The following is a 12,182-nucleotide window of genomic DNA, read 5'->3' on the forward strand; positions in this document are numbered from 1 at the left end:
CATATCTAGGGCAAGCTTCCCTTTGATACCGAAGCGATGAGTACCTTTCATTGGAGAGACGCGGAGGTAAACATGGTCTCCGATCTCGAAAGCCAAATCACGATGCTTGCTGAGGAAAGCCAAATCACGATTTTACAGGGTCCATTAAGCCATCCTTCCAGTACGGTTCCATGCCCTGTAGAGGGTTTTTGCTTTTTGGTGTTTGACCCGGGTGTCTGGCGATGATGCACCCTTTTATTTCGGACTGGGTTTGTATTCAGGGCCGGATCGTCCAAAATTTTATTTCGGTTTTCCAGGCGCTTTTCATCGCACAGTACTTTCGTACAATGGACGCTAAGTCAGCGAAGCGTGTAATATCACGGCGACTTATGGCGTTGAGGATTCCCTTCATTGAGAGTTAGAAGATTTCGACATTGGTGCTTTCATTGAGAGTTCCTCTGTGTCGTCGCCATTAGGCTTGATGGCTCCTACGATCATCAATAGCGATGCAGTCCAGGGAGAGACCTTCCTTCCCGGACAGATCTTCGTCTTCGGCGGCTTCGCACTGCGGGCCAATTCACTTGGCCATCTGGAGTAGATCGAAATCTATGCCCCTGGCCGTCAGGTCAGATTTGGAAGTTTAATCTACACAGCTGACATCCGCAGGGACTTGATCTTGGACGAATTCGAGCCACTGCCGAGCGTGTCGCACTGTCACGATGAGCATGATCTAGCTCTGCCGCCGAACAGTGCCCTGGAGGCCGCACCCGCATCGGCTTCGACCCTTAATTCAGAGCCAACTGCGCCGATCGAGGATGGGTGGTTGGACGCCGCCTCGGGGGATGCGATCCCAACAGCGATCGAGCCGAACACCAGCCCCGCACTCCGCGAGACTCGTGACTCCAAGGAGCCGGACTCCTCTCCGGACTCGGAACCCTCCGCGCCCCTGCCGATCTAATCCGATTGGGTGCCGGTCATGGAGTTTACTGCCGCGGACATCTTTCAGCACTTGCCTTTCAGTGATATTCTGAAGAAACTAAAGTCTCTCTCTTTATCAGGAGAGCCCTGGCCGGACTACGGTCAGCAAGGCTGGGATATGGACGATGAAGAAATTCAAAGCCCACCCACCACCCACTTTGTAGCCACTGTCGATGATTTAACCGACATGCTCGACTTCAACTCCGAAGACATCGACGGTATGGACACCGATGAAGGAGACGATGAAGAACCAGCGCCTAATGGGCCCTGGAAAGCCACCTCGTCATATGACGTATACATGGTGGACGCACCAAAAGATGACGACGAGGAGCGGAAGGACGCACCGAAGGCTTGTTCCCTCGAGAAGCAGTCAAAGCGGCGACGCAAGCGCCGCCCCAAATCCCGCCTCGACAGAAATAACAATCACACAGACCCAGCGCTGGAGCAGGGCGAACCGCTGCCGGACAATGGCAATCCGGATAATCAAACCGAACAAACATATTCTATCAAGGATAATGGTCCGGACGACATAATGCCGGACAGGCACCCGGAGCAGCAGAATGCCCATAAAAGGCTTGTTGCCACTGCAAGGAGTCTTAAAAAGCAGAAGCAAAGGCTCAAGGCTGTGCAAGACACACTCCAAATCAGATGGAGTAAAATACTCAACACAGCAGCGAGGTACGGCGACAATCGCCCCTCCAAGAGCTACCCAAAGCGGAAGCTGCTACCTGAATTCGATGAGGAGGCCTCAGACCCCCCACAACTAAATATCAAAGCAGCCACCTGGCCGGATAGACGACCCCTCTACCAACACAGAGCGGCATACAACGCCACTCACAATACAACACGCGACCCATGCGAGGGCTCGCACCCAAAGGACGGCGCAACAAGATCCATCTATGGACCACGCAAGCGCGCCCCAGCATACAATGCAACACAACAAACTTCCGAACAATGCGGTACACCCAGCTACAGGGGTGCCGCACACGCCCTATGTTTCACCGATGAGGTGCTGGACCATGAATTTCCAGAGGGATTCAAACCCGTAAACATAGAGACATACGATGGAACAACAGACCCTGGGGTCTGGATTGAGGACTACATCCTTCATATCCATATGGCTCGAGGAGATGATCTCCACGCCATCAAGTACTTACCCCTCAAGCTCAAAGGGCCAGCTCATCACTGGCTTAAAGGCCTCCCCGAAAGCTCCATTGGAAGTTGGGAAGAGCTCGAAGACGCCTTTCGGGCAAATTTTCAAGGGACTTATGTCCGACCTCCGGATGCGGACGATTTGAGTCATATAACTCAACAGCCCGGAGAGTCAGCCCGAAAGCTTTGGAACAGGTTTCTTACTAAAAAGAACCAGATTGTCGACTGTCCGGACGCCGAAGCCTTGGCAGCTTTTAAGCATAGCGTCCATGACGAATGGCTCGCCAGACACCTCGGCCAAAATAAGCCGAGAACGATGGACGCATTAACAAGCCTCATGACCCGCCTTTGCACGGGTGAGGACAGCTGGCTAGCCAGATGCAGCACCAGCGACCCTAGTACATCTAAAGTTAGAGATGGAAACGGGAAATCACGGCACAACAACAATAACAAATGCCGGAATAAAGAAGACAACATGAAGGGCATGGTAGTAAACGCCGGATTCAAAAGCTCTCGGCCAGGTCAAAAGCCGCCCTCTAAAGGCACCAGGGATGAACCGTCCAGCCTCAACAAAATTCTGGACCAAGTATGTCAGATCCATAGTACCCCTGGTAAACCTGCTAATCATACCCACAGAGAATGTTGGGTCTTCGAGCAGTCCGGCAAGCTCAACGCCATACACAAGGGGGAGGATACACCAATTGAAGACGAGGACGAGCCTCCCAAGCAAGACACTGGGGAACAAAAGAAATTTCCACCGGAAGTCAAAACAGTAAACGTGTTACACGTGATCAAGGGAAAAAAACGCAACACTCCCAGGAAAATATACCCAAGTGCCTGTCACCGCGAAGTACTGCCACCGGTCGTCTCAACCGATCACTTTCGACCATCGCGATTACTCAGCAAGTATCCGACGCGCAGGATGGGCTGCCCTGGTATTAGACCCAATAATTGGCGGATATCACTTCACACGAGTCTTGATGGACGGTGGAGCAATCTAAACCTAATATATCAGGATACAATCCGCGGGATGGGGTTAGACCCAACAAAAATTCGCCATAGCAATACTACCTTTAAAGGAGTAACGCCAGGCCCAGGGGCTCGTTGTACGGGCTCCCTCCTACTACAAGTTATATTCGGCTCCCCTGATAACTTCCATCGCGAGCATTTAACCTTCCACATCGCTCCGTTCCAAAGTGGCTATCAAGCACTGCTCGGACGCGAAGCTTTCGCTCACTTTAATGCAATACCACACTACGCCTCCCTCACACTCAAGATGCCCGGTCCACGTGGCATCATTTCAGTGAACGGAAATATCAAGCGATCTCTGTGCGCCGAAGAGAGTGCGGCTGCCTTGGGAGCCGCACACTAAAGGTGCCCGGACCAGCAAAAGCATCCAATAGGTCGTCAAGACCTCAGACACAACTAATCAAGTCTGGCGCCGCTATTTATACAGAATAAATGGTCACACCCCTATTTGTCAATACAAGGGGCTCAACGCGCGTAGACAAGTGGCAATTTCTTCTCATCTTGAATTATACATGGTTTCTTTAAAAACTATCTTTTTACACGACAATTTTTTCACCTAAATTCCTCTCTTTTACAGACGATCATCGTGCTACACCCGTCTAGGATACGGCACAACGGAGACACAGGCGCAGACGTGCAGCAGGGACCCGCTCTAAGGATTCTTTTTAGATTAAGACCCTGCGTAAACCTTTTTTACTGTCTGTTGTTGATACATATCCACCGTTGAGAAGGATGCTGACGTCTTGGCATGTGGCCACGCCAGAATAATGCATGTACCTGGACACAAGGGGCTTCTTACAAAGGCCATTATTTAGGCCCGGTTTATACCACAAAGACCGAATACCTTAGGGAGTGTTCGGCGTCGCGAGTTTGGCCCTATATGCATCAGCTCTGAATCATTGTCTTTGGTCAAATGTTGGGTTTGCCCGGCTCCTGTGTTTTGGTGCCTTACGTTCCGCTTTACCGGCTAAGGTAGCACCAGGAGAACTATTGCGATTGTGCCCTGGTTCATCCAGACGAGCACCTCAGTAGAGAAAGCCGAAAACTGACTGTCATGATATAGCGTGAGACTAGTCAACCACTTGATGACCTGTTGGAATGTTAGAATTCCTCCGCCTTAACGAAGGGCCATTTTCCGGCCAGGCATGTACGCACCCCGAGATCGGGAGAGTGCGGAGCCACCAGGGGCTATCTAGTAGCCCCACTGTCAAACTCCTATGGCTAAGTGAAAGTGCTAAAGCATTATAGTCCGGTTGCTTCGCTCGCTCCGCTATCACCTCCTTAATAGGACCAAGACGTTGGGTTAAGTGTGAATGCGTGTTTTTTGCGAGCACCTCCACATTATATGTGTGGGGGTTGAAGCCGACGGCTGCAATCTTTTAGGTCATACACATGTATACATAAACGGCCGCCCAGGAGGCATCATATTACTTTCAGGCAAAAGTATAAAAATAGCCTTATAAAAATTTATAAAAGCATTTCGCTTACAATGAGATTACATATCACTCAAACATAATATTTTTTGAGCACTGTGTCTCTATCAAACGAGCACCCTCAAGAAATTCTTCAAAGTAGTGCTCAGCAGCCATTCGACGTATGGCCGAATCCCGCGCTGCAACAGTGGTAGCATCCATCTCCGCCCAGTATGCTTTAACATGGGCAAAGGCCATCCATGAGCCCTCTATGCACGCCGACCTCTTCATCGCATTAATGCGCGGCACCACGTCAAGGAACTACTGCACCAGGCTGAAATAGCTGTTCGGTTTTGGCCTTTCTGGCCATAGCTGATCCACAACAGACCTCATGGCGAGTCCGGACAACCTATTCAGTTCGGCCCATTCGGCTAATTGGTCAGTCAATGAAAGCGAATGCTCAGGAGAATGGAATCGTGTCCAAAACAGCTGGTCCACTTCACGGTCCGTCTGACCCTGGAAGTACTTGGCCGCATTGGCAGCGCTCGCCGCCAAATCCATATACACGTCCTCCGAACTCCATAGCCGATCCAGAGAGGCATACCGTGGATCTCCGAACTTCCTTCGCAACATAAAGGATTTCCCAGCTACAATATCCCCGGCTTCCCGCAGCTCCTCCTTCTTCGCCCTCATAGCAGAGCGGATGTCTTTTCTCGTTGCAGCAGCCTTCTCAAGGTCTAATGCCTTCGCTAGGTTTTCCTTTTCAAGAACCCGGCAACGGTGGGCGGTGGCTTTTAATTCTATGGCCATCTTGGCCATCTTATCTCAGCTCTCGCCATGCGCGGCCTTCTCGGCTTTCAACTCTTCGGCCGCCTTCAAAGCAGCTGCATTACCAAACCTCGCTTGTTCCTTGGCTCGGGCAAGTTCTGCCCGCAAGGCTTCAACAGTGGCAGCTCCATCTGCAGTCACAACATATTAAAGATACTGGCATCATGCTGCTCTTACTATGTGGCGTTTACCAGATAATGACACTTACCCTGTGCCTCGTCAAGCCTTTTGTTAACAAGCTCGATGTCGGCGTCTGCCGCATCCAACTGCCGTTTTAAATGGGCAAACTCGCTAGTCCGGCTAGCCACCGGAGCTTCCATCACCTGCACATCGAGGCAGTATGGTTATTACCTGGGAATATGATCCTCTGTTCATCGTCGTTTCCAACGACAACTAGAGTCTCAGGGGCTACTATCTACACAGGGCACACCTAGCATGTGCAGGACTATCATACATTATTTTACGTACCTCAAATCCTGTCAGTAGACTCATAAAAGCTGCATGCAATCCACTTTCGGCGGACGAGATTCTCTCCATCACCATATTCATCAGCACACGGTGTTCATCTGAGATGGCCGCTCGCCCCACCAACTCCCTCAGAACATCTGATCGCACACCAGACGGTACCAGACTCTTTTTTCCGCTCTTTTCGGGAGCCGGACACTGGGAGCTTCGGGGGTCAATGGGATTATCTTCTGGCCTCACCGGACTCAGAGAGGCCCTCCGCGACAACACTTCGGGGTCGTCCGCTTCTGGAGCGGAGGAGTCCGGAGGAGGTGTTTCGCTCTCCATCATCTCTGGAAGAAGATCCCCCGAAGACGAGCTCATTTGAAAGGGGCTAAGGCCCGAACTGCAAAGATATATGCGGTGGTTATTTTCTCAGAAGAAAAAGATGCCATACCTGTACTATTAAAGTATTTCGGGTCACTTACGACTCGCTGGAGAATTGATCCCCCCGCGGACTTTGTGCGGCAAAAGCACCCCCCAAGGTAGGACCCTCTGTGGGAGACTTCTTCTCCCGTTTGGAAGCTTCGGCTTTCGAATCCCCGGGCGCAGTCCTTTTCCTCCTCCTGTCGTCTTCCTTCATGGAGACGCTCGCTCCCTCGGTTAGAATGGGCAGTGTTGGGGGCCTGCGTCCGCCCGTATTATCCTCCCCAGTATCTTCCTTCAAGGGCTCCGGGCAAGGTGCGACCTGGAGCATCTATTCCAATACCAGATTGTCCAAACCCTCAGGGAGGGGGGCCGAACACCGAATCAACTTCGCCTTTGTTAGCCAGTCCTGGTCAAAAAGCGAACTCTCAGAAATAAATTTGTAACAAATGAGAGATAGTATGTTCGGCCGGAAGATTCCTTACCTGTTCGGTGGCGCGGTTACTGCTCAGGCCCATGTCCTCGGTGATTTCCGGACACTCTACCTGAGGTCCTAAGAATGACTTGTACATCTCCTCGTGCGTCAGGCCGAGGAAATTTTGAATGACACGCGGTCCCTCGGGATTGAACTCCCACAAGCGAAGGGGCCGGCGTTTGCAAGGCTGGACTTGACGAATCAGCATAACTTGTATTACCGCAACCAAACTAAAATCTCCATTGAAGAGATCTCGAATGCGGCTTTGCAGTATAGGCACATCCTTGGCTGGACCCCGGCTCAGACCTCTGCTGATCCATGACATCAGTTGTGGTGGAGGGCCCGAGCGGAAAACAGGGGCGGCCGCCCACTTGGCACTTCTAGGAGCCGTGATGTAGAACCACTCATGTTGCCACAATTCAGACACCTCTGGAATGGAACCTTTGGGCCATGGAGCTCCCGTCATCTTGCATATTGAGGCACCTCCACACGCAGCATGTTGCCCCTCGATCATCTTCGGCTTTACTTCAAAGGTCTTGAGCCACAGGCCAAAGTGAGGGTAACCCGAAGGAAGGCCTCACACATGACAATAAATGTCGTGATATGAAGAATGGAGTCCGGAGCTAGATCATGGAAATCTAGCCCATAATAAAACATCAAACCCCTGACGGAAGGATCCAGAGCAAGGCCTAGACCTCGGAGGAAGTGGGAGACGAACACGATGTTCTCGTTGGGTTCGGGGGAGGGGACGGCCTGCCCTCGGGCAGGCAGCCGATGCAAAACCTCGACGGTCAGATATCTGGCCTCCCTCAACTTTTTGATGTCTTCTTCCGTGATGGAGGAAGGCACCCATCGGCCTTGAAGGCTAGATCTGGACATGATTGAAGGTTCGGAGCACCTGGCCTGAACTTTGGGTGTTTTAGCTTGAGGTGGGGGAAGGATTCGATTGAGCACGGGAGGGAAAAAATAAAAGCCTTGTACCTTTATAAAGAGGGTGAATATCAAGCGACCTCTCCATGGCCGTTTGGACTTGCCTATAGTCTAGGAGTCCTAGAAGCGGTTGGGTTACCCATGCCCGTATTGATGAGAATCCCGGAATAAGGGGACACGATCTCTGCTTCGACGAGACGTGCCAAGGAAACCGCCTCGCATGACACGTTGAGGTGGGACAATAAAACGATTCGAATAAAGGCTTGGCCGTGGTGCGATGTCACACTACGGAATATGTCAGCAGATTAGATTTGTGTAAATATTATTCTCTCTATGGCAATATGTGGAAACTTATTTTGCAGAGCCGGACACTATCTTTGTGTTCAAAATCTTCTATGAAGTACTTGGAGGAGGAACCCGCCTTGCAATGCCGAAGACAATCTGCGCACCGGACTCGTCGTCATTGAAGCCTGGTTCAGGGGCTACTGAGGGAGTCCTGGATTAGGGGGTGTCCGGATGGCCGGACTATACCTTCAGCCGGACTCCTGGACTATGAAGATATAAGATTGAAGACTTCGTCCCGTGTCCGGAAGGGACTTTCCTTGGCGTGGAAGGCAAGCTTGGCGATACGGATATGTAGATCTCCTACCATTGTAACCGACTTTGTGTAACACTAACCCTCTCCGGTGTCTATATAAACCGGAGGGTTTTAGTCCGTAGGACAACATAGAGAACAACAATCATACCATAGGCTAGCTTCTAGGGTTTAGCCTCTCCGATCTCGTGGTAGATCTACTCTTGTACTACCCATATCATCAATATTAATCAAGCAGGACGTAGGGTTTTACCTCCATCAAGAGGGCCCGAACCTGGGTAAAGCTTCGGGTCCCTTGCCTCATGTTACCATCCGGCCTAGACGGACAGTTCGGGACCCCCTACCCGAGATCCGCCGGTTTTGACACCGACACTTGCTATCATAGTAGCTCTTCTGACGCGATTGCGCTGCTTTGAGGTTATCATGAATGACCTTGCACATTTCCTCTGCCTCTCTGATCAAGTCATTTCCAAGAAGTTGACGTTCACCGGTCTCTGACCAGTTAAGAGGAGTACGACACTTCCTGCCATAGAGAATTTCGAATGGGGCCTTGCCCGAACTTGCTTGAAAACTGTTGTTGTAGGAGAATTCAGCATATGGAAGACAATCTTCCCACTTCATGCCGAAAGAGATAACGCAAGCCCTGAGCATATCTTCAAGAATCTGATTGCCATGCTTGACTTGACCGCTAATTTGAGGATGGAAAGCTGTGCTAAAGCGGATGTTGGTGCCCATGGCCTTCTGAAAAGAATCCCAAAACTAGGTAAAGATGTTGCCACGGTCTGAAGAGATCAACTATGGAATGCCGTCCATAGAGACAATCCGAGAGGTATACATCTCCGCCAATTGAGCTGCAGTGATAGACTCTTTGATAGGTAGGAAATGAGCCACTTCAGTGAGTTTGTCGATGACAACGAATATATAATCATTGCCACGCTTGGACTTTGGAAACCCAGTCACGAAGTCCATCTCAATGTGGTCTTCCATTCTGTAATGGCAAGAGGTTGGAGGAGTCTAGCTGGTCGTTGGTGTTCTGCCTTCACTCTTCTGCAGACATCACATTCATTCACGAACTGAGCGATCTCGCGCTTCATTTGAGTCCACCAATAAGCCTGCTTGAGGTCCTGATACATCTTCGTACTTCCAGGGTGGATGGAGAGGAGAGAATTGTGCGCCTCATTCATAATAACTTTACGAAGGTCACCTTTAGGCACAACAATACGATCCTTGAAGAAGAGAGTATCCTTGTCATCAAGGCGATAGCACTTGTACTTGGGTTGACTCTTGGCAATCCCAAGCTTCACCTTCTTCACCATAACATCAAGAAGTTGAGCCTCGCGAATCTGATCTTCCAAAGTAGGAGAGACTTGAAGGTTGGCGAGGAAACCTTGAGGAACAACTTGCAAATTGAGTTTGCGGAAAGCTTCACTAAGCTCGGGTTGATAAGGCTTGAGAATCAGAGTGTTGCAGTAAGCCTTCCTGCTCAAAGCATCAGCAATCACATTGGCCTTACCTGGAGTATACTCGATACTCGGATTATACTCTTGAATCATTTCGACCCAACGAGTCTGCCTGAGGTTGAGATTAGGCTGAGTGAAGATGTACTTGAGACTCTTGTGGTCAGTGAAGATGTCCACTTTTCTTCCCAATAAGAGATGTCTCCAAGTCAAAAGAGCATGCACAACTGCCGCCAACTCGAGGTCATGAGTAGGGTAGTTCTTCTCGTTGGGCTTCAACTGGCGAGAGGTATAAGCCACAACTTTCTTCTCTTGCATCAACACTGCACCAAGACCTTGAAGAGAGGCATCACAGAAGACCTCGAACGGTTTGGATTCATCAGGAGGAGTCAGAACTGGAGCAGTGATCAATTTCTCTTTCAAGGTGTTGAAAGCGATGTCACATTCCAGAGACCAAATGTACTTGACGTGCTTCTGGAGAAGGTTTGAAAGAGGTTTCGCGGTCTTTGAAAAGTTCTCAACGAACCTTCGACAGTAGCTTGCAAGACCAAGGAAGCTGCGGAGTTGCTTCACGTTCTGAGGTGGTTCCCAATTCACAATTGCAGGCACCTTCTCAGGATTCACCGCTATGCCCTTGGCAGAGATGATATGCCCAAGATATAGAACCTCATGGAGCCAAAACTCGCACTTTGAGAACTTTGCGTAGAACTGATGTTCCCTGAGCTTATCGAGCACCAAATGCAAGTGCTTGGCATGATCTTCCTTGTTCTTCGAAAAGACCAGAATGTCATCGAGATAGACCAAAACAAAGTCATTTGTGTAGGCGTTGAAGATGAAGTTCATCATGCGAGAGAAAGTCGGAGGAGCGTTGACGAGGCCAAAAGACATGACAGTGTATTCATATGAACCATAGCTTGTTCTGAAAGTCGTCTTGGGAATATCTTGCTCACGGATTTGAATCTGGTGATAGCCCATACGGAGATCAAGCTTGGTGAATACTTGGGCACCTTTGAGTTGTTCGAACAGCTCATTGATGTTGGGAAGTGGGTACTTGTTCTTGATAGTCTTCTTGTTCAATGGACGGTAGTCAACACAAAGTCGGTCTGTTCCATCCTTCTTCTTCACAAAAAGAACTCCACAACCCCACGAAGAAGAACTAGGTCGGATGAGACCCATTTGCTCTTGAATATCGAGTTGCTTCTTCAGCTCCTTCAACTCTTCAGGTCCGAGCTTGTAAGGACGTTTGCCAACCGGTTCCATGCAAGGCTCAAGATCGATGACGAATTCAACTGGCCGGTGCGGAGGCATTCCTGGAAGCTCTTCTGGAAAGATGCCTCGATATTCCCAAACGACTGGAATTTGAGAGATGGCATCCAGTTCACCCTTCTCATTGAGAGAAAACAGACGGATGGTATCATCACGAGCGTCAAAGACAATTACATCCTCAGACAAATGAGTCAATTGAATCTGCCTGGCTGCACAATCAAGCTAAGCCTTGTGCTTAGAAAGCCAATCCATTCCGAGAATAAGATCAATATCCGAGTTACTAAGGACCATTGGAGAAGAATGAAACTTGTAGTCGCCCAAAGTGATAGTAACATCTGGAACCTCCAGACTTGCACTCAAACGTTTGCCAGTAGAAACGATATCCATTTGTTTGCCCAAATGAGAAGAAACGAATTCATTCTTGGCAAAAAATGGCTTTGACATGAAACAATGTGATGCACCCGTATCAAAAAGTACTTTTGCAGGAACATCGTTAACAGGAAGGTTACCCATGATGACATCTGACGAGTCCTCTGCCTGAGATGCATTCATCAAGTTGACCTTGGCGTGCTTGGGGTTATGCTTGACCACAGCTGTACTTGCCGATCTCATAGGAGGAGGAGGAGGAGGAGGGAGACGCCTCTGATTGAAGCATTTGTTAGCATAGTGACCCTTCTGTTGGCACTTGTTGCACGTGACCTCCAAGAGCAGACGGTGATACGGAGCACTCGATCTTGGAGCTTGAGACAAAGTCTTGTTCTGAAAGCCAGGGTTGGGTGGGTGGGAAGATCCACTGCCACCTTTGCTCTTCTGCTGATAAGGCTGACAGAATGGAGGAGGAGGAAGCCAATACTTCTGCTGCTTAGCCACTTGAGTTGAGGAAGAAGGAGTAGCATCTCTGACTCGCTTCTTGGAAGCATCGCACTTCAGTTGAGCAGTCTCTTGCTTCATTGCCATGTTGTAAAACTCATCGTACCTCTTGGGCTCAAAGAGGACAAGAGCTAGCTGGATTTCTTCTCTGAGACCACCCCTGAACTGGTATATCATGCTCTTCTCGTCAGGGACGTCCTGCTTAGCAAAGCGGGCGAGCTTCTGAAACATCTTGTTGTACTCATAGACATACATAGAGCCTTGCTTCAGGTTGCGGAATTCCTCACGCTTGCTTTCAACCAAGCTCTGAGGAATATGATGAGCTTTGAAGTCTTGACGGA

Source organism: Triticum dicoccoides, chromosome 2A (genome assembly GCF_002162155.2).
Source record: "Triticum dicoccoides isolate Atlit2015 ecotype Zavitan chromosome 2A, WEW_v2.0, whole genome shotgun sequence".
Classification (NCBI taxonomy): domain Eukaryota; kingdom Viridiplantae; phylum Streptophyta; class Magnoliopsida; order Poales; family Poaceae; genus Triticum; species Triticum dicoccoides.